At 45.6% G+C, this 23928-nt stretch overlaps 1 long non-coding RNA gene across 4 annotated transcripts in view; it reads left to right on the forward strand.

Annotated features, from left to right (window-relative positions):
* Positions 1 to 18: 18 nt before the first annotated feature.
* The window catches only part of LOC149428312 (uncharacterized), a 31861-nt gene continuing 7951 nt past the window's right edge, over positions 19 to 23928 (forward strand). The window contains exons 1-6 of one of the 4 annotated variants that reach the window (XR_016310782.1): positions 19 to 976; positions 9142 to 9265; positions 10475 to 10616; positions 12166 to 12265; positions 12646 to 12806; positions 18483 to 18606. This is a non-coding gene — a long non-coding RNA (uncharacterized LOC149428312). Of the gene's footprint in view, positions 977 to 2325; positions 5292 to 9141; positions 9266 to 10474; positions 10617 to 12165; positions 12266 to 12645; positions 12807 to 18482; positions 18607 to 23928 lie in introns of those variants that run through there. The other 3 variants (XR_016310779.1, XR_016310781.1, XR_016310780.1) reach the window with 3 other exon arrangements.

Here is a 23928-nt window from a genome sequence, read left to right on the forward strand (position 1 = left end):
TGCAGATTGGACAGGTGGCGCTCTCTTCAAGCCATCGGTGGATACAGCTGGTGTGGAACTCGTGAGCGCAGGCCAGGATGGTCGTGTCCTCTCCATCTTCATAACCTGCCAAACAGATGGGACAGAGAATTACCTCCTCCTCGGCGCGCTGCTCCATGGCTGGGGGGTGCTCAGGGGCCCCGGCGCGCTGTTCCATGGCCGGTGGTGGAGGGTGCTCAGGGGCCCGGGCTCGCTCTCTTGGTGAACGGCTGCGGTGGGTGGAGGCCTCCTCCCGTCTCCGATGACGTTGGACCCTGGACCTCGTCCGATGGGCGATCGGAGACCCTCCGTTCACCTGATGTGAAGACCTTCCACGGGATGGGCGTCGTGAAGGTCGTGGCATCGTGATGGTGCTGGATGACCTCAAAGTGGCTAAAAATATAAATATTTCCCACTACTAAAGAATAATATAATGATATCAGCAATAGAAATGCTAATGATCGCAGTCAGTTGCAGGAGAACCGCTCTGACGATCTGTATCGCTCAACAACCAGAAAGGAAGTGAGGTCAGAGGCAGCCTGGAGGCGGAGCTAATCACTCTGCCAATCAGAGCCTGGAGGTGGAGCTAATCACTCTGCCAATCACAGCGTCACTTTTCGGGCCTACATATTTTTACTGAAAACCAAACTAAATCTGCTATTTTATTGATTTTCCCATAGAATGAATCAGTGTTGTGGTGACTTTAGTGGGTTTTCCTAAATTCTGCCTCCAGATGTCACTGTGCCTGTATGTGTTCCATGGCGGTAATACCGCTCCCCGCCATAGGTGTCTCCCTTCCCAATCAGCTCCATTAAACGTTATAGACATGGCTTTCCTTCGGCAGCCATCTTTTGATGTCACAGAGAGTAATAGGAGCCCGAGGAGGGATGGAGGAGACAGACGGGAGCTGAGAGAAACGGGGTCCGGGGTGGGCAAGATGGAGACCGGGGGAGCCCAGGTGAGGAGAAGGCCGGGGGTGGGGAGGAGGAAGAGGCTGAGGGAGTGCTGGATGATGTGGGGGGGATTTTATCTATTGAGAGACAAATAAATGATGGGGGGGGGACATACCTGGAGCTTCGACCCCCCCAGTGTAACCTCAACTGCCCCCCCCCCCCAGTTTTACCAAACCTGCCCCCCCCAGTGTTTCTGCCCCCCCTCAGTGTTACCACAACTGCCCCCACCTTCCCCCAGTCTTTCTGCCCCTCTGTTTTACCACAACTTCCCCAATGGCCCCCCACCCAGTTTTTCTGTGCCCCCCCGTATTACAATTTCCCCCCACACTGTTTCTGCCCCCCCAGTGTTTCTACAAGCGCCCCCACCTTCTCCCCGAGTCTTTCTGCCCCCCCCCCGTTTTACCACAACTTCCCCAATGCCCCCCCCCCCAGTGTTTTTGCCCTCCTCCCCAGTGTTACAACTGCCCCCATCCCCCCCGTGTTTCTGCCCCCCCTAGTGTTACAACTGCCCCCATCCTCCCCCCCCCCCCGTGTTACCACAACTGTCCACATCCCCGACAGTGTTCCCGCCCCCCCCCCCCCCCCCCGTTACAACAACTACCCACATCCCCCTTCCTCCCAGTGTTTCTTCCCTCCACCCCAGTGTTTCTGCCCCCCCGTGTTACAACAACTTCCCCCATTCCCCCCCCAGTGTTTCTGCCCCCCCCCCCCGTGTTACAACAACTTCCCCCATCCCCCCCTAGTCTTTCTGCTCCCTCCGTGTTTCAACAATTTCCCCCATCCTGCCAGTGTTTCTTCCCCCCCCCCCCGTGTTACAACAACTTCTTCCATCCCCCCCCCCCAGTGTTTCTGCCCCCCCCCCGTGTTACAACAACTTCCCCCATCCCCCCCCCCCAGTCTTTCTGCTCCCTCCGTGTTTCAACAATTTCCCCCATCCCCCCAGTGTATCTGCCCCCCCAGTGATACCACAACTTCCCCCATCCCCCCCCAGTGATACCACAACTGCCCCCATCCCCCCAGTGTATCTGTCCTCCACCCCAGTGTTTCTGCCCCCCCATGTTACCACAACTTCCCCCATCCCCCCCCCCAGTGTTACCACAACTGCCCCCATCCCCCAGTGTATCTGTCCTCCACCCCAGTATTTCTGCCCCCCCAGTGTTACTACAACTTCCCCCATCCCCCCCTCCAGTGTTTCTGCCCCCCCCCCCCCCCCATGCCTGCACAGAATACATCTCATTTCTCTCCATGTATTCATTCTATAGTACCCCAGCATTGTGCAGAAACCCCCCCAATAATCCCCCCAGCAGCTGTGCCAGACCCCCCCCCCCCCATATCAGCCATTCATAAAGGAAATGAATACAGAGCTATAATCCCCCAAATATCACTTCCCCGCCCCTCCCCCACTCTTCATAAAGAGATCCGTGTCATACAATCACTGAGGAATACTGAAAACAAATCTAAATATTAAAAGAAATGAAATAAGTAAAGGAAAGTCATGTTTAGATTTGGATGGAGTGGAGATGATTGGAGCCCCTGTCAGTGTTTATTGCTGTCTGTGCCCCCATTGTTGGGGAGATCCCCCCTCTCTGTTTGTCCTGTTTACCATCATCATCCAAAGTGAATGGGAAAGACGATCCCACATTTTGGGTTGTCCCCAGAAAAGTGATAGAGGGGAAATCTTCCGATGGGGACACTAGTTCTGGTGATCTGGGGGGTCCAGTTTGCATGGATTTCCTCTCACTTCCTGTTATGGACACATGGACGGTGCTGACCAATCAGAAGCCGCCTTGCCCGGACTGTCATCGCTGCAAGGAGAGAATAGATAGTTGTGGGGATTTCAAATCTGCAGACCTGTGAAGCGGCTTTCTCTCCTCTCCTTGCAGCGATGACAGTACGGGCGAGATGGCACAGGGGGGTGGAAATGTTTGATAAACGACGTGTCCAGGGACTAAATCGGGGCCCCAATCTACTTGTCCCTCATGACAATCTACTTGTTTTAAAAGCAAAAGAGACTTTATGGCGACTTAAACGTGTCATATTTTTAACATTGCGCTGTTTATCTCCTCCCCCTCCCCCCCCCTCTCTCCAGCACTGCACCCGGGGACTAGCAAGGAGGAGAGAGACCTTGCAGTGTACTGAGCACCGATTGGCTGCTCGTCAGGAATGGGTGGGTCAGGGCTTATACTTTATCCCTTTGGCTGCCAGAGACGTTTTTGCCATTTTTGCACACATTTAAAAAATCATTTTAAGCCTGAAGATGGCATAACACCCAAATATATATTTCCTGAAAGCAGAGACCCTAGAGAATAAAATAGTGGTAGTTCCAATTTTTTATGTCCCATATTATCGCAAAATTTCAGTAAAAAATACAAGTATGTTAATTTTAGGGCACAAAAAAAGCAATAAATGACCCTATTTTCTGTAAAATCTAAAAGCCGAGGTTGCAGCGAATAAATAGATATCCAACTTGTCATCCTTAAATTTGTGCGCACTTGTGAAATGGCGAGGAGCTTCAGTACCCTGTATTTTCTATAGGTGACACTTTTAAAGCTCCTTTATAGGTCACCAGTTTAGTATTACGGAGGAGGTCTGGTGCTAGAATTATCGCTCTCATTCTGGCGTGCGCGGCGATATGTAACGTATCGCAATCGACGGTTTGATGCGTAGGCGTCCCAGCGTGTGCTTTTACGTTTTGTACGTTTTTGTATGTGTGGGGGTGCCGGCCTTTTTGGGGGGATGGCATGTGCTTGGGTGTAACTTTCATTGTTTATAATTGTAAAAAAAAAGTTTTTTTTTAATCACGGGGACAACTTCCCCTATGTGATGATTTTTGGTGACAGGTTCTCTTCGAGACATCCAAGGTCTAAAAGACTCTGGATGTCTCCCCTCTGTTCCTATGGGGATTGCTCTACAATCTCTCAACGGGGACCCGGAAGTGACATCATAACGTCACTTCCGAGTCAGCACAAGAAGGGGAGGGGACTCGTCCGCTCTTCTCCCTCCCCTCTACCCAACGGGGAGAGCACACGACGGGGGTGCGGAGAGGCTGGCACTGTGCAACGCAGTCAACAGCAGCGCTGCCACCTATTGCCTCACCTGACAGGTGAGCCCTGCTGCTTGCCCGCAGCAGACCTAAAGGTAGAATGAAACTACCTGCCCAGCGCCCGGAACTACATGTCCCGGGCGTCAGGAGATAGGAATCCAACATCCCTGTGGCATCTGATTGGTCAGCACCGTCCATGTGACATCAATAGTCCTCTAGCCTGAACTGTCATTGCTGCAAGGTGAGGAGAGAAATCGGCAGGGATTTCAGATGTCGGCGTCTTTGTCTCCTCTCCTACCGCTGAGAATATGGAGTATCTGCCACCATGGTATACATCCCCACATGCCCACTCTCCGCTGCGGGAAAACTCCCTTCACCGCTCCTGTCCAGTGGGGAAACCGCATTTGTTTTGGACAGAAATTGCATTCCTGTTCACATTGCATGCTGGTCTTTGTGGTGCAATTTGTGTTCATACATTTTGTATTGACGCACATCGCACCACAAAGTATCGGCAATCGGTATCGGCGAGTACTTGACCGAAAGTATCGGTACTGGCCGATCAGAAAATGGTATCGGTGCATCCCTGCTTTCTAACCTGCATGCTGGCTTCAAGTTGGTGTTTCAAAGTATGGATTCTAGAGACAGCCAGGCAAATAGCATTTTCAGAGTGTTCCATAATGATCTCCATATTGTTTCATGCATTCGTTTCCTTCAAAGTCTACCTGTCATGAGAAGTATGGGTCTGCTTTTGTGGCCATTGTTGGTCTTCTGAAAATGCTATGTGCCTGGTAGTTTGGCTTCAATGCCTGGAACAAGCATGCTGTGAATGTCAGAAAACTGTTAGAATTCCTCATCTCTGTACTTGTGAAGGATGATCCAAAGTATCATGGCGGGTACTACAATTCTCAGAAGAAAGGGTCACCTCGATATGTTCCTCAGGGTTTCCTTTGAAGCTGAAGTCTTTCCATCCCCATCAACATGCTGATGAGTTTTAAAAGGAAACTTTCTGTTTTCACTATATAGCTTGTTTAGACATCACTGGGTCTCTGTGCTTCCCTATGCAATGGCTGGTGAGAGGTGCTAGTGGGATGCTGGCCTTCTGAAATGATCACAGCACCCTGCCTCAGTACTCCTCTCATAGGTCCTCAGTTCTGATACAAGCAGTGGGCTGACTCTTAGGACGATTTGTGCAAAAATCAAAATGCTTTGATGGTTGGATGTCCGTCTCTCAGCAGTGGCACTCTCGGCAGGCTTGGTTGGCACACAAATCACTCCAGGTAATGCACACATGTGATGCCGAATCTTCATGATTGAAAGTGAAATCCAATGAATGAAAAGGGTGGACCAGGGACAGGAAGGCCGGGGAGGAAAGAATAGATGCTTGACGTCCTCCAGCAAGGAAATAAGGTGGGCTCTGACTTGTGATGCACACTGTGAGAAGCTCAGTGTGCAGTGAAATCATGCCATGTCAGTAGAGCAGAGAAGTCTGTACAACTGTGTAAGACTGAAGGGAAGCTGAAGTTCAGATCTTCAAGATTTATGTGCTCAGCTTTGATCTAGCTAGTGTCCATTAAACTCCAGAAGATCAGAAAAGAAGTCTTATCAGGTTACCTCGTATTTGTACTTTCAGTGAACCGCTTTCCTGCCGCCCTATAGAAGATATACTGCTACAGGGCGGCAGGGGTGCGCAAAATCACCTGTATATATACGTCATTTTGCATTTCTGAGCCGTGCACGCCCCTACCCGTGCAGCTATTCGCAGCCTTAGCTGTCAGTCACCGGGTCCCGGTGATTGAGGAGCATTACTGACGGAGGGAGAGAACTGTATGTAAACAATACAGTGCTCTCCCCTGTCAGCTACTGCACAATGCTTTGCATGGCTTACACAGCACACAGTTAACCCTTTGATCGCCCCACATGCTAACCCCTTCCTGACCAGTGCCATTAGTACAGTGTCAGCGCTTTTTATTAGCACTGATCAGTGTATTGGTGTCACTGGGGATGTCAGTGACATCAAGTCAGTTCCCCCCAGTGTCAGAATGCCCGCCGCAGTCATGCTATAAGTTGCTGATCGCCGCCATTACTATTAAAAATAAATCTTGCCCATTGGAGGACAGGCAGGCTGTGCTCCCACCACAGCCAGAATCTGCTTGCTTGTACATCCCGTATGGGCAAGCAGATACTTACTGACAGGAAGGCTCAATGAACTACCATGGTGCTGTGGACTGGCGTGATAGTTGGTTGAAAACCACAAACTGACAACTGGAAAGGCTGCTGGGACTTGTAGTTTTCCCATTCACAGAATACTGTGAATGAGTGACGCTGCCGGAGCCCCGCATAGCAGTTTTTATTTTACATTTTGACAGCTAGCAGGGGGGAGAAGATCCCCCATTAGCAGATACAACGGTGATGGGGGGGGGGGGGGGGTGCAGGGGCTGGTGTGATTGTAACCCTGAATATGGGTGTAACGTTACAAAAGGTGACTGTATCCTTTAAAGGATGAGTTCACCTTTTAAAAAACAATAATTATTGCACTTTTTTTTTTTTTTGCAGGTAAAATAAATGTGCATTTCTTATTTCTGTCTGCAGGAGCCCGTAGACCATTGTGCCAGCGCCATGCGGGTCTCCTGCAGATCTGTTAGTATATCTTCTTACACGTAAAGGGATGTACGAGCCAACAGATATACTGACAGGAAAAATGAATGAACTACCACGGCACTTCACAGCACAGTAGTAGTTTATTGAGGACTAAAGCTGACAGCCGCTAAGGCTCTTGGGACTTGTAGTCTCTCATCCACAGGTGACTGTGTGGGCGGAGCCCTACACGGCCACGGTTTTAAAAATTTGACAGCGAGAGGGGAGAAGATCCCCCACAGGGCCCAGTCTGATCATAACAACATATTACATTTTACACCCTGAGTTTGGGTTTAACGTTACGAAAGGTGAACTTGTCCTTTGACGGCTGCCGACATTTTTACAGGATCTTGCTAGCTGAAAGATCCTGCATAAAAAGGATCCATACTGCATCTCTGCTCATATGGCCTGATCCATATAGGTTTGTGGGAGGTGAAATGTACGGGCAGCTTTATGGGCTCTCACATTTTTAAAAAATATTTCTCTGCCCTGAATGAGTCATTTAAAATGACGCCCCATGGACTAGAATGCAGCATTTATGTGCTCGTCTACTGCTTATATATAATTATTACATTGAATGATGCAAGTGCCTACACTTTGACTTGATATTTGACTCTTAAAATCCCTGTACAGCAGAGTTCAGATTTGACCAGAGAGAAGCCGCAGCACAAGAAGTGAATCAGTTCTGCTGCAATACTCGTGTAAGGGGCATGCGGTTAGGAGGAGAGAGCAGAGTGACGGGTGTGAGCTCATCAGTCTACTGCTTCTTTCACTATCCATTCAGACTGAGGGAGGAGCAAGAACTGTAAGTTACTGCAGCAGATTAAAATCAGGTCTACTGCCCTGCTAGACAGAGCTGTGCAGTGTGACAGAGCTTTGAAATTCTCAGAACTGGACAGACAGAAATAAAGAATCTTTTGGCAGGTAAAATGTCTCTGTTCTATGTATTCCAGATTGTTTTTCAGCAGTTCATCTTCAGGTTGTACTTTTCTGCCTGGAGCCACTCTGGTTGAACAAAAACAATGTAGAAATGAAAGGATCTAAGCACCTTTCGGAGCATGTCACCCATATTTGGGGTGTAACACTTACCATGCTCCTATTCCCCAACCTCCCGCCACCAGCGCTCCTCTCCATGACAGTGGGCTTCTTCCCTCACCCGCTGTCACAATTTAAAAACAGTGTGGCCCTTCAGGGCTCCACCCACATGTCCACGTCATTCATTCAGTTTCCTTGAATGAACGGACTACAAGTATTGTCAGCCATTGTGGCTGACAGGTTGTAGTTCTCAATGAGCTGCGAGGACACTGATGAGCACTCTTGTAGTTCATTGATTCTTCCTGCAGTGTAGGAACTTTCTGACATATGGGAGTACGGGCAGACAGCTTATTGTGGGTCTGCAGGATCCGGGCATTGCACCCACAATCTGCTGATCACAGGTGCAATACTTTACAGAATGTAATGTACAAAAATAGTAAATGCACATTTTTGTTGGCTGCAAAAAAAAAAAACGTGCATTTTTAATTTTTTTTTTTTTTTTTACAAAAGGTGAGCTTATCCTTTTACCACTTGGTAACCGTGATATAGCCAAATGACGGCTACAGCGCGGTTACCTAATTCTGGGAGGGTGTCTTATGACGTCCTCCCAGAATGTGCCCCCCGCGCACCATCAGGGGCACGCACCCGGCGATCTCCGTGATCGCTGTGTCCTACGGAGACAGCTGATCACATGATGAGGTAAAAGGCCAATCACAGCAGCCTTTTCCCACATGATCAGCTGCGTCCAATGACACAACAGTTCACTGTGTAAATACAGTTGTCTGTTATCGGCAGCATTTTCCTCACACTGTCACAGCGTGCAGAAAGTACTGCCGATAACTGGCAGCTGTCACAGAGGAGATCGGCAATGATCATCAGGGCACTGATGATCAGTGCCCTTCAGTACCACCCAGCAGGGCCCCCATCAGTACCGTCCATCAATGCCACCCATTCAGCTTCGGCAGTCAGGGCTGGTTGTCCGTGTCGCCCATCAGCGCCGCCTATCAGTGCCCATCATTGCTGCATATGTTGCTCTTCTTTTGTTTATAGTGCCAAAAATAAAACACCCAACTGCGATTAAATACCACAAAAAAAAATCTCTGTGTGTGAAAAATATTATAAAAATGTCATATGTGTACAATGTTGCATGACTGTGCAATTGTCATTCAATGTGAGACAGCGCTGAAAATTGGCCGGGGCACAAAGGGGGTATAAGTGCCCGGTAGATAGGTGGTTAAACTTGCAGGTTTCTGAGTGTAGACTTCAATCCTCCTTTAAATTGTAATGTAAAATAAATGCACCCTAAAGACAACGGAAATATGAGAGCTGCTCATAAGAAGTCAAGTGTTCAGAATTACAAATCAAACTGATTGTATTCCTGTCCATGGTAGAATATGTGGGCAGTGCTGGGGTTGATGCTCTTCCAAATAACTGATATGTTTATTTTTGTTGTCAAAGTGCAAACTGAATGACTGTAAAGAGAAAGTTCTCTGGAGCAATTGTCGTCCCCAAGAATCTGTCCAAGGGAACGTCTGACTTGCTGGTGCTGTTCACGCTGGACCACAACTAGGATGTGTTCAAGGTAAGTTTGTTGATGTGTTTGGATCGTGGCGTACCGGTGTCCTGACTGCAAGTGTTTTGGGTTTGTTCTGTGACTCAGTAGCAAGTGCAGTAACCACCCCAACAAAATGTTATTGAATGACAGATTCTTGGATTAGAATCAACTTCCATTTTACTCTTGGCTGAAAATAATCAGTGGCTGTAGGGCCAGTTATCGGTGGGGGGTGGGGAAATACCAGTGTCAGTGTTAAACCGCTGCAAAAGGATTGTGGTGCATAATTCCAATGGGTTACATTTAGGAAGGCTTAATTGGGAGAATCCTGTCATTAAGTGTTCTTGCATGGCAACCACTTACTGTTATCTCACATATATATTCCTATTATTATTGCCAAATTTACCACCCTAACTCCTCCCGCAGTTTTTACACTACATAGACAGTAATATACCGAAACGTGCGGATTGTTCCCGATTGGTGTGCTATTACTTTGTGGAACGTTTCGCCGAATGGTTCACGAAATATCAGCGTTTTTGTGGTGAAATTGGTCCCATAGGAATGAATGGCGGAATGTTGAAAACTAGAGTGGGAGCTGACAAAAGCTAGAGTGTGAGCTGAAAAATCAGGACATGATTTGTAAACTGCCATCACTCCCTCATTTTCAAGCCCACCTACACAAATCTTATATCAAAACGTTCAGCTATCCCTGCTGCCACTAAAAATGTCCACGGCTAGGCGATAGTCCTGATAGTCTTCACAATATGACCATTTGTTTGCAACTCACGCCGCCCATTGACATTCATTGAAACTGCACTCTAGCCACCTCAAATTTGAAGGGCAATTTCTAAACTGCGACTGTGCCTTCATTTTTAATATTTCAGAGACATACTATGCAACAAAATGTAGGGCTGGGTCTTGTGATTCTCACAATATAAAGCTCTTCAGATTTATCATTTTTAAACTACAATCTTTTGAAGAGGCCAACCGCCAGTGAAGTGAGCAAGTTGGAGCAGTTTTTTAACCGCTCTTCTCTGGCCTTGCTGTAGAGTGAGTTGCCATAGGAACCCACTCCACCCAGTTACACCGCCCACTCCAGTTATAGACTACTGGTGGAGGCAAGAACACTTCACACAATTTCCCCAGAAATTGTAGCTTTTCTAGTTATAAGCTGGTGTTCTGTCATACAATGGACTAGATATATGATATTCCTACTGTTATATTTGTGTTTTATCCTAGACCTTCGGTTATATTATTACACTGAGGATCTCAGGGGTGGAGAGGCTATTTATTAGGAAAAAGTGGATCAGGTGTTTCCTGGTAGGAGGAGCCTATCTCTCATGTGAAGCTGTCCTGGAAGATTCCTGGAAATAGTTAACAGGTAAATAACTGTGTTTTTTTCTCTTTGTGAATGAGCCCTAATTTGGTCTAAGCTGCAGATGAGTATGATCTATTATAGGGCAAGTGCTGATGTAATTGTTAGGCTACTTTCACACCAGCATTCCAATCAGGTCCACTTGTCAGTTTTTCAGGCAGACCTGGTTGGAAGGTCCATGGAGCCCTATGGACAGGCAGATGTAATTGGGCTTGTGTCTCTTTACATCCACCTACCGCCATCCAGGTCCAGAAAGCAAAAAAACAGAAAAGAAATGCGTAATTTTTCATTTTTGTTGACTGGATGGGAGGTACAGGAGAGCCCATTTACACCTGGCCACCCATAGAGCTGACGGGTCTGCCTGTGTCCACAGAAACTGTAAGGGCACGGATGTGACCGGTCACACACTGAAACATTATTACTCCTGCAGGTCACAAAAATAGTAATGCTAAGGCTCCTTTCACACAGAGGAAAGTCCACTGCGATCTGTGAGCAGATACCCTGCTGATCGGAGCCAAACGGTTTGAAAGGTGCCTTATTAGGGGTGTTTATTTTTTTTTACCTGCTGGAGTTTTAATGTGTTTCGGTGCAGTAGTTGCCACAAATCTGCAGCTTTTCTCCTGTGCTTTAAGGAAATGTTCTTCATTTGTTGTCATTTTATGCGTGTTAGTACTTGTTTATTTCTGGTTCTGTAAGCTCAGAAATGATGATTTTTACTACTGTGAGGATGCCCCAAACCTGCCAGCAGTAAGCCTTCTATACAAAAGTGAAAACAATGGAGTCCAATGGCATTGATATTTGTATGCATGTTTTGAGTAAGAAACAAATGTGAAAGTACCTAAAGTAAAAAAAAAAACACAATTGTGTTGGAACACAATTCCTATCCACAAGCCCACTCTTTGTAGGATCCATTCACACCATCGACATTTTGCATCACACCGTTTACTTGTTTTACTTCAAAGGATAAGCTGCTCTTTGTAAAAAAAAAAGAAAAGAAAGGAAAGTTTTTGAAGGTAAAAATGTTTTTTTTTTATTTATTTTTTTTTGTGCAACCTGGGTGCAATATTAGGCTCCTGCAGAATGTCAGTGTTGCTATCACCACGTACTGGGAGGAGCAGTGAACTACCTAGAGCACTCAACAGTGCCGTGGTTGAGGACTATAAGCCGTCAGCTGCAAAAGCTGTTGGTACTTGTAGTTTTCCCGTTCACAAAATTCTGTGAATGGATGACACGGCTGGGTGGACGGAGCGCCGCAAGGCCGTGTTTATTTAAAATGGTGGGTGTGGGGAGAAGATCAGCAGCATGCTGACACAATGAGGATTGGGGGGGGCCTTGTTGCTGCTGCAAAAGTAACTTGTTACATGTTACACCTTGAATACGGGTATAACACGTAACGTTACAAAAGGTGAACTTGTCCTTTAATAAAATTTCACAAAATAACATTTCATTCAGTGCATTGGTGTGAACCGGACTCACAGGAAATGGGCAAATAGGCTCCTGAGCACCTTCTAGTAAATGTGATTTTTCTTTTTTTGTTATGACTTCATATTCACAGCATCTGGAACACCTGGGCCGGACCAGAAAATGACAGATGTAGTGCCATGAAGTACGACCAGGGCACAGGCTGTTGGCAGGGTCCCAACCGGTCCACATTGGTGAGTGTCACTAGGGATGACCGATGGGAATAACATGTTGGATTGCGGGGCATTGCCTGCTGTGACCAAAGTGCAGGGTATGGCTTCATTACAGGATAACGAGACACCTAGAAGGTCACATACACCATATATCTTATGCCTACTCTGCACAGCTATGTAACAGCATTGCAGTCACTTTATAAATACAGCTACATAGCAGTTTTGTAGTCTCCATAAAAGTGCATCTGTACACATACAGCCACGTGGAAGGATTGTACTCGGAATCTTTGGGAACGTGTGAGGAGGCGTGTTTCCCCCTGTATGTTGCACCGTAGCAATCGTGATGAGGTGTTTGATCAGACTAAGACATGCAAATGCCGTCATTTTTCTCCCTTCTGCAGGTGAAATTGTTCTGTGGTAAAGAAACAGTCATCATGTCCACGTCGGAGCCAAGTCGTTGTGAATACCTCATGGAATTCTACACTCCGGCCTCCTGTCAGCAGCCCGCTGGGATTCCCCAACCAGAGGAACATGAGGAGCTGTGACCTCATCAGTCCTATAGGTGCCGTACTGTTCTGAGTGGGAGTGTGAGCGGGGAAAAAGTGTTTTAGGCTCAATACCCACAATAAAATGGTATATGTTGGTTGTAGTGCAGTGCATTGCGGTCTGCTGTACAATGTAAGGGTGTGCCATTCATAATCCATACACCCCAATGTGCTGCACATAGAGCAGGTATATTAGAAAAAACGCATTGGTGGAAGGTCCTTCTATTCATGTCGGTAAACGTCCCTGCTGTTTTGGTCCTGCGGCACTTGTATTTTTCTTGGTCTTGAATTAGTTGGCAAATACAGTATCTCCCAGAAGTGAGTACACCCCTCACATTTTTGTAAATATTTTATTCTATCTTTTCATGTGACAACACTGCAGAAATGACACTTTGCTACAATGTGACGTAGTCAGTGTACAGCTTGTATAACATGTAAATGTACTGTCCACTCAAAATAACTCAACACACAGCCATTAATGTCTAAATCGCTGGCAACAAAAGTGAGTCCACCCCTAAGTGACAAGGTCCAATTAGCCATTTTCACTCCCCAGTGTCATGTGACTCATTAGTGTTACAAGGTCTCAGGTGTGAAAGGGGAGCAGGTGTGTTACATTTGGTGTTATCGCTCCCACTCTCTCATACTGGTCACTGGAAGTTCAACATGGCACCTCATGGCAAAGAACTCTGAGGATCTGAAAAAAAGAATTGTTGCTCCACATAAATATGGCCTAGGCTATAAGAAGATTACAAACATAAATCACGTGATAGTGCCACTTCAAATCTCATAAATGTACAAACGCATAAATATATAAGTCCAATATGAATAATTCAGTGATGCAACATACACATGCAATGTGCAATTGGTGCTCAATCGTGTAAGTGCCAACACACTTTTCCACTCCAGCTGCGTGTGTATGTGTATGTTGCATCACTGAATTATTCATATTGGACTTATATATTTCTGCGTTTGTACATTTATGAGATTTGAAGTGGCACTATCACGTGATTTATGTTTGTTATCTTTATTCCAATATTATTTGCTGGCACTTGTGTGGGGCACTAAGATGATTTGGTCACTTTAAGATGTGTCATATTTTTCACATTTCATATGTTTTCATTTTTTAATTTTTTTTCCATGTTTTCAATATCATTATTTCACATGTAGGTGTGTTTGGCATTTTTAGCCCATGTAGCAATATTTATAGTGATTCAGTTTATTAGCGCTGCACTATTGTTTAATATTTATTCTGCACTGGTTGGGTATCAGTTTGAGTGTAAGCAGCTGATAGGTAGGGTTTGGGGTCCATTACAGCGCAGGAGGAATTTTTTATCAAACAATTGTCTAGGCTATAAGAAGATTGCCAAGACCCTGAACCTGAGCTGCAGCACGGTGGCCAAGACCATACAGCGGTTTAACAGGACAGATTCCACTCCGAACAGGCCTCGCCATGGTCAACCAAAGAGGTTGAGTGCACGTGCTCAGCGTCATATCAAGATGTTGTCTTTGAGAAATAGATGTATGAGTGCTGCCAGCATTGCTGCAGAGGTTGAATGGGAAGGGGGTCAGCCAGTCAGTGCTCAGACCATACGCCACACACTGCATCAAATTGGTCTGCATGGCTGTCGTCCCAGAAGAAAGCCTCTTCTAAAGATGATGCACAAGAAAGTCTGCAAACAGTTTGCTGAAGACAAGCAGACTAAGGACATGGATTATTGGAACCACGTCCTGTGGTCTGATGACAACAAGATCAACTGATTTGGTTCAGGTGGTGTCAAGCGTGTGTGGAGGCAACCAGGTGAGGAGTACAAAGACAAGTGTGTCTTGCCTACAGTCAAGCATGGTGGTGGGAATGTCATGGTCTGGGGCTGCATGAGTGCTGCCGGTACTGGGGAGCTACAGTTCATTGAGGGAACCATGAATGCCAACATGTACTGTGATATACTGAAGCAGAGCATGATCCCTTCCCTTTGGAGTCTGGGCCGCAGGGCAGTATTCCAACATACCGACCCCAAACACCGCTCCAAGACGACCACTGCCTTGCTAAAGAAGCTGAGGGTAAAGGTGATGGACTGGCCAAGCATGTCTCCAGACCTAAACCCTATTGAGCATCTGTGGGGCATCCTCAAACGGAAGGTGGAGGAACGCAAGATCTCTAACATCCACCAGCTTTGTGATGTCGTCATGGAGGAGTGGAAGAGGACTCCAGTGGCAACCTGTGAAGCTCTGGTGAACTCCATACCCAAGAGGGTTAAGGCAGTGCTTGATAATAATGGTGTCCACACAAAGTATTGACACTTTGGGCCCAATTTGGACCTTGTCATTTAGGGGTGGACTCACTTTTGTTGCCAGCGGTTTAGACATTAATGGCAGTGTGTTGAGTTATTCTGAAGGGACAGCAGATTTACATGTTATACAAGCTGTACACTCACTACGTCACATTGTAGAAAAGTGTCATTTCTTCAGTGTTGTCACATGAAAAGATAGAATCAAATATTTACAGAAATGTGAGGGGTGTACTCACTTCTGTGAGATACTGTATATATCCTTAACTTCCCCCTCTGTGGAGAACAGGGTGGCAGCAGGACTGTTTTACAGCTGCTGCAAAGCTTAGTGCGCTGTGTTCAGAGAATTCAGTGATAGTATTGTACCCAGTGTAGGCGCAGACTCTCCCACAATTACACACTCCGTGGTCATTTTTGTGGTTTTAATACGAACGCTAATAATAAGAGCTTTAGTAAAATTAATGCAAGGCTAAGACTAATTTTTTCTAAACAAAAGAAAAAAAGTATATGTACTGTGGCTGGTCGGCAACCTGTTATGAAGTTCTTTAAGATATGCTCAGTGAGGCAAAACAATACCTTTTTGGGTGCAGAAAAGCAAATGTAAAGGAAGGGTTCTTTTTAACTCCTTTGCCCTGAGGTTTATGTTCTTACTGTGAGACTGTCACTTGTGGCATATAAATTAGAAGCATTTTGTGGGTACAAGGACTGTGCCATATGTGTACAGTGTACTGTATACTGGGACTAGGCTCAGGTTCTTTTCATCCTGCTTTAAGCCATTTCCACTGCTAGGCACAACCTGACCGTGACAACCAATTGCAATGGTGTGCTACATGCACTGCTGGACTTATTTTCTGTTCAATCCCAGCTTTCCTCAGCTGGATCTGAAGATTGAAAAACGCTGGCATAATACAGCCACATGGAGTTGTAGGGAGCTAAGAGAGGATTGGATAAAATGTGTGTAAACATTATGCCCCCGACTTTTTTTTTTTTTTTTTTTACTGCACCCCCAGACCAGACAAACTAAATCCGGCCCTGCCAGGAAAGAATGTGATTATTATTATTATTATTATTATACAGGATTTATATAGTGCCAACAGTTTGCTCAGCACTTTACAATATAACGGGAGACAATACAGCAACAATACAGTTCAATACAAGAGGGATAGGAGGGCCTTATCCTTGGAGCTTACAATCTAGGAGGGAGGGGCTAGTGGTACAAAAGGTAGTAACTTTGGGGGATGAACTGGTTGGAAGAGTAGAAGATTCCAGTATTAGTTGAGGGAAGGATAGGCTTCCCTGAAGAGATAGGTTTGCAGAGTAGGCGATAGTCTGATAAATTGGGGTAGAGAGTTCCAGAGGATGGGGAAGCTCTGGAGAAGTCCTGGAGACGAGCATGGGAGGAGGAGACAAGGGAGCTAGAGAGTAGGAGGTCTTGTGAGGAGCAGGGAGTACGGTTTGGGTGATATTTAGAGACAAGATTGGTGATGTCATTTGAGGCAGAGTTATAAATGGCTTTATACATTATTGTTAATGTTTTGAATTTTATCCGTTGGGCAACGTTAAGCCAGTGGAGGGATTGGCAGAGAGGGGTGACAGATACAGAACGTTAGTAAGGTGGATGAGTCTGGCAGCAGCATTCATGATAGACTGAAGAGGGGATAGCCTGTGATGAGGTAGGCCAATGAGGAGGGAGTTACAATAGTCAAGGCCAGATATAACAAGGGAGTGGATAAGTTGCTTAGTGGTTTCTGAGGTTAGGAACGGGCGTATCTTGGGGATGTTGTGGAGGTGAAGTCTACAAGATTTGGACAGTGACTGGACTTGGGGCTGAAAGGACAGATGGGAGTCTAGGATTACACCTAGTACCCTGGCATGAGGGGAGGGAATGATGCTTGTGTTATTGATCTTGGTGGAGCACAGGGGAGGCATGCAGGGTCTTTTAGATCCTGGATGTCTCAAAATAGAGAATCTGTCACCCAAAATCATCACATAGGGGACTTTTTGTCCCCTATGTGATTTAACAAAAAAAAAAAAAATTTATTTCTTAAAAATGTAAGTTACACCCTAGCATATAATGCCCCTCACCCCCACATATGTACGCACACACAAATGTAAAAGCATGCGCTGGGGCGCCTACACATCAAAACGTCAAGTGCGATACACATGTTCTATATCGCCGTGCACACCAGAATGAGAGCGATAATTCTAGTACCAGTCCTCCTATGTAACGCTAAACTGATGACCTATAAGGAGCTTTAAAAGCGTCACCTATAGAAAATATAGGGAACTGAAGTTTGGGACCTTTTTCACGCGTGCATTCAAATTTAAGGTTTGACATGTTGGATATCTGTTTACTCGATGCAATCTCATCTTTTATATTTTACAAGAAAATCTGATAATTTATTGCGTTTTGTGCCCTGAAATTAAATTAAGTGGATTTTTTACTGAAATTTTAAGTTTCATAGATCTTTGTGATAATATCATGTGACATATAAAATTGGAACTGCTGCCATTTTATTTTCTAGGGTCTCTGCTTTCACAAAATATATAATGTTTAAGAGTTTTGTGTAATCAGACCTTAAATGATTTTTTAAATGTGCACAAAAAACGCAAAAATGGCTCTGGCAGTGAAAGTGATAAAGGATAAGTCCAACACTCCCATTTTCTGAGGAGCAGCCAATCAGTGCTCATTACACTGCAAGGTCTCTTCCCTCCCTGCTAGTCCCCGGGTACGGTGCCGGAGACAGGCAGGGAGGGGAGGAGGAGATATAGAGTGCAATGTTAAAAATATTAAACGTTTAATTCGCCATAAAGTCCCTTTTTTTTTTTTTTTTTTTTAAAAGCCCCAGACAGTCCATAAAGCACCTCAGATTTAAATAGTGTTTTGGTTAAAATATATTTATTTTTTAGTCAGGACAAGTAGACCTGGAGACCGATTTAGTCCCTGAACAAGTAGTTTTTTCAAAAATTTCCACACCCGTTTCTGCCCAGGTACGGGCAGACAGCTTATTGTGAGCCTGCTGGAACCTGGCATTGCACCCACAATCTGATGATCACAGGTGCAATACTTTACAGAATGCAATGTAAAATAATAATAAATGCACATTTTTGGTGCTTGCAAAAAACACGTGCATTTATTATTTTTTTTTTTTTTACAATAGGTGAACTTATCCTTTAAACTTGCAGGTTTCTGAGTGTAGACTTCGATCCTTCTTTAAATTGTAATGTAAAATAAATGCACCCAAATACATCCTAAAGACAATGGAAATATGAAAACTGTTCATAAGAAGTCAAGTGTTTGGAATTTTAAATCAAACTGATTGTATTCCTGTCCATGGTAGAATATGAGGGCAGTGCTGGGGTTGATGCTCTTCCAGATAACTAATATGTTTATTTTTGTTGTCAAAGTGAAAACGGAATGACTGTAAAGAGAAAGTTCTCTGGAGCAATTGTAGTCCCCAAGAATCTGTCCAAGGGAACGTCTGACTTGCTGGTGCTTTTCACGCTGGACCACAACTAGGATGTGTTCAAGGTAAGTTTGTTGATATGTTTGGATCGTGGTGTACCGGTGTCCTGACTGCAAGTGTTGTGGATTTATTCTGTGACTCAATAGCTAGTGCAGTAACCACCCCAACAAAATGTTATTGAATGACAGATTCTCTGATTATTATTATTATTATACAGGATTTATATAGTGCCAACAGTTTGCGCAGCGCTATACAAAATGAAGGTTGACATTACAGTTACAATACAATTTGTAACTGTAATGACAACAGTGCAAATTGTACTGATAATCAGAGAGTGAATTAGGAGCATTGTGGCATCATTTTGTTAATAAGGGGCGTATTCTGGAGATGTTGCGGAGGTTGAGGCGGCATGATTTGGACAGGGATTGGATGTGGGCCTGACAGGATATTTCAGAATTTGCACTGTAATGACAACAGTGCAAATTGTACTGATAATCAGAGAGTGAATTAGGAGCATTGTGGCATCATTTTGTTAATAAGGGGCGTATTCTGGAGATGTTGCGGAGGTTGAGGCGGCATGATTTGGACAGGGATTGGATGTGGGCCTGACAGGATATTTCAGAATCCAGGGTTACCCCTAGCACTTTGGCATTCAGGGATGGGTTGATAGTGGTGCTATTGATCCTGACTGAGAAATGGTTTTGGATAGGTTGAGTTTTAGGAAGTGGTGTGACATCCAGTCTGATTTGTCTCTGATATGTCTGTTAGTAAATCGTTAATACGTGAGGGAATTGAGGTGGTGAGCTGAGGAGTAGAGAGGTAGATTTGTGTGTCATCAGCATAGACATGGTATTGGAAACCATGGGAAGCTATCAGCTGACCCAAGGAAGAAGTGTAGATCGAGATTAGGAGAGGTCCAAGGACAGAACCTTGGGGGACCCCGACAGTGAGAGGAGTAGGAGAGGAGAAAGTATAGTTGTAAGTGACACTGAAGGTGCGGTGAGATAGGTAAGATTTGAACCAACGGAGAGTACAGTCACCAAGACCAAGTAAATAGAGTTTTTTTGAGGAGGAGGGGGTGGCCAACTGTGTCAAAGGCAGCACAGAGGTCCTAGAGCAAGAGTACGGAATAGTGACCATTGGTTTTCGCGGTTAGTAAGTCGTTTGTGAGTTTTAGGAGAGCAGTTTCTGTGGAGTGTTGTGGGTGAAATCCAGACTGAAGGGGAACGAGAAGGTTATTCTCAATAAGGTGGCAGCTCAGCTGGTTGTAGACTAGACATTCAAGGAGTTTGGAGGCAAAAGGGAGTAAGCAGATGGGTCTTAGGTTGCTAAGATTGCTGGGGTTCAGTGAGGCCTTTTTAAGTATGGGGGCGACTAGCACATGTTTTAGAGAGTTGGGGAAGATGCCAGTAGAAAGGGAGAGACTGACGATACGAGTTAAAGAGTGAAGAATAGAGCCAGAGGATGACCGAAGTATTTGCAAGGGAACAGGGTCCAGGGGGCAGGTGGTTAGGTAGGCTTTAGAAACGTTTACCAACCTCCTCTATAGTAGCTGGGTTAACCAAGGGAAGTATAGATTGTGCAGGTAGACAAGGAGTGTAGGGTGAGGGAGATATCTGTACAGTAGAGATCTCGTCACTAATTGTATCAATCTTATTTTTGAAGTGATTAGCGATCTCCTGGGCAGTGAGTGAGTTAGCGGCTGGAGGTAAAGGATGAAGTAGAGTTAAATGGAGAAAAGAGTTGATGGGGATTGCGTGAGAGGGTGTTAATGAGAGTGATAAAATAGGTCTGTTTGGCAGTGTGGAGACAGGAATTGTATTTTTGAAAGGCAGATTTATATTGATTGAAGTCTTGCTGGGGCTTAGTCGTATGCCATAAACGCTCAAGAGCATGGCTACATTTTTTGAGGCATCTGGTATTGTCTTTTTGCCAGGGCTGTAGCGGTTAGGGCCTAGGTCTGTGTGTAGTGAGGGGGGCCAATGTGTCCACAGTGGATGACCGTGAACTGTTGTAGACAGAAGTGGCCAGGTTGGGACAGGACAGGGCTGAGATTTTGTCATAGAGACAATCTGTTGCCGAAAAAAAGAAGAGAAGGGTTAAGATAACGAAGGTTTCTACCGGTAACTGGTAGTTGGAAGCCAAGGAGAGAGTGAGGCTAATAACGGAGTGATCAGAGATCGGAAAAAAGTTGGTGAGGTTGCAAAGAGTGCTGTCAGGAATGGACTTGCCAATAGTGGTGGGACTCACCTGCCTTGTGGGCTGCAGTACCAGGGCTGGCCAGCGGGTGCTCTCAACAACCAGAGGTTCACTTCGGCAATTAGCCATCACCTGGGGCTGATTGCAGGTGGTGTATTTAAGGGATGGCCAGACCTGCAGTCTGTGCCTTGGTGTGTGTTTTTCCATGGGCCCCTGTATCTTGTAACCTGCATTCCTGTTCCTGTTTCTGCCTGACTTGTTGCCGACCCTGCCTAATCCTGACTTCTGCTGACTTCTCCTGTTTGATCCCTGGCTTGTGACCCTGACCATTCTCTGCCTGACCCCCTGTACCTACCTGTCCGTTAGTTGCTGTACCCGGCTCGTGACCTGACTACTCTCCGCCTGCTCCTCCTGTACCTACCTGCCCGATAGTTATCGACACGGCCTGCCTGGCTACGTTGTGCTCTATATGTGTATGTACCTGTGTATCTATATCAGTTTAGGTTTGGGTTTGTTTTACCTTGTTGTATGAATTTGTGTTAGCTTGGTGTTTGGTGCACTGCGTTTATATTTGTATTGTTAGTCTTAATAAATTGTCTTATTTATACCATATCTGAAGCCTGCGTTTCCCTGTGTCAGTCCACACACTTCTGGTCACACCCGCATCCCTGACAAGTGCATAGGTAGGAGAATACAAGGTTGAGGCAGTTCCCATTAGAGTGAGTAGAAGCATGTGTCCATTGTTTTAGTCAATAGAAGTGGTTAGGCTCAGAAGTTTAGAGGTAGCAGGAGTTTTAAGATAAGCAGGGATGTTTAAGTCACCAAGAATGATTGTGGGAATTTGAGAAGAGAAAAAGTAAGGCAGCCAGGCAGAGAAGTCAACAAGGAAGCGTGATACCGGTTCAGGAGGCTGATAGATCACAGCAATTCTTAAAGAAATTGGAGAGAATAGACGTATACAGTGAACTTCAAATGAGGAGAGGGAGGTCCTGAAAAGTGCTTTGAGGGGATAGGAGGATTCCAACTCCACCTCCTTTCCATCCACTAGACCTGTAAGAGTGAGTCCAGAGGAGACCACCATGGGAAAGGGCAGCAGGAGAGGGAAAGTCAGATTCATGAAGCCAGGTTTCTGTAGTTGAAGGAAAACCGAGGGCTGGGCCCACAGATTCAGAGGGTACACGATGCCACAATTACGTTTACTGAAGAGTTATAGTGATCATGTAGTTGAGCATACGTAAACAGAATGATAACAGCGCATAACCATACAGTAAGAATAATACTGTCTAACACTAACCCCGTACTTGCGGACTTTTCCCCAATGTCCAGAAAGCAGCCTGGCTGCGCCTGAATGTTCCTGAGCAAGATATAACGTTGGGGTGCACCCTAAGTATTGCGCAATACTATTTGTAATCCAAAGGAAAGTGGAGTATGTCTCTTGTAACTTTCTGGTATATATAAAATGTCACTGACCACGTGTGGTGCGATGTGCTGCGGCAAAGCCGCACTTACGGTTCCCTGCCAGGCTCTTGGTGTTTTCTCCTGACCCACTCCGGAACCAGACCACACAGTCACTTGTTTCCTGGCCTCGTTGTGGATCTTCCTTAGGTGTCCTTGCCAGATTCCACTGTGAGCCGTAAATCCTCTTCCAGGCCCCACACAGATTCTCCAGACGTCCTCAGCATCCAAAAGCCAGACCCAGACTCCACTTCCTCCTCAGAGTTTGTGATGCAGTAAGTCATTTCTTAATTGCAGCCTCAAACCTGCATTTACAGTTCACTATGACCCTTCTGAGGGTCCTACTCGGCCCCTAAATTAGTATTCATGAAACTTTATAGGGTAAATAAGCATTTATCTTGTCTTAGCAAAAGTCACTACAAAATCGATTCTTGTACTTTGCTGCCATCTACTGACCAAAGAGCATATTACAGGCACAATATAGTTTAACATTAGATGTCAGTATTCATCCATGCGTCACACCCTTACATAGTTGCAAGTAGGTTAAAGGAGTTAGTGATTCAAAGGTCATGGACAGAAGTGAGTTTGTTACAGACAGAGCAGACATTCCAAAGGGCACAGGAAAAGGGGAGGCTGGTTCTAGAAAGAAGAGGAATAGTAACCAGATTGTGTGGATTGCGGCCGCAGTTCGAGGATAAGGTGTGTTGGTCAAATGAGAAAGATGGTGGCCCAGGATTTGGGAAATGTCTCCCAGATGTTAGGAGATGCAGAAGGGTGAGAGAGGTAATATGGGAGTGTGACTTATATGGAGGGACAGGTCCCAGTGTCCTGGAGGTTTTATTAGGATGTGAGTTCAGAATTAGCAGGAGTTGATGAGTACAGTAATAAGGTGAAGGTAGGAGTGAGGGTGATATATATGAGTTGTGGGGTGGAGAAGAGGGGTGTAGGAGAGAGAGTTTGAAGAGAGAGGATACAACTGTGAGAAGGAGGAGTAGGGAGTGCATGTTACAGAATGGTGAGATGAAGAAGCAGACTGGGTAAGAGATGAAAGAGTGGAAGAGGAAACAGGTCACCTGTAGTCTGTTTAGTATTTGAAGTCGTCTGCTGTGGTTTTGCTGAAGTGCAGAGCCAAAGTGCAATGCTCAATACTTAATCCAAGATGATAGTTGCCAATGCTACCCATGGCTGTGCTGCCTCTGGCTGTGCCTCCCCTAAGGAAGGTCTAAATTTTTACTGAGTTGGGTGGGGGTATTGCCAATTAATCAATGAGGAATGCATAGGAGAGACACATGGCTAGCAGGGCAAATTTCTCACACCAAAGGAGGACAAAAAGACTGCAGGAGGGCAGAGTTGTAAAGATTAGGATCAACTCATAAATTTGGGTAAGACAATAAGAGCAAAATAAACACCACAGTAATATGGACAGAGTTAGAGCTCGTTCACACTTGACTTATCTCTAACTCTTGCCAAACGCTCCTATAGTGTTTGACAGGCATTTGGGAAGCGTTTTTGAGGCATTTACCAAGCATTAAAACCGCACCACAAACACCTATAATGAAGTTTAATGGTATTAATGCTCCACAAACGCCCAGGCGTTTGAGGAGCGTCACCATAGACTTGAATGGGAGGTTTCAACTCCTCCTGACTCAACATGAGGCGTCAGTTTTGCGGCGACGCAACGCTTCAGTGTGAACAGCACTGTGTGCTGCCATGTGCAGAATATTCATAGGTGT

Source organism: Staurois parvus, unplaced genomic scaffold (genome assembly GCF_062004578.1).
Source record: "Staurois parvus isolate SC_StPar_1 unplaced genomic scaffold, SC_StPar_1.0 ptg003325l, whole genome shotgun sequence".
Lineage (NCBI taxonomy): Eukaryota > Metazoa > Chordata > Amphibia > Anura > Ranidae > Staurois > Staurois parvus.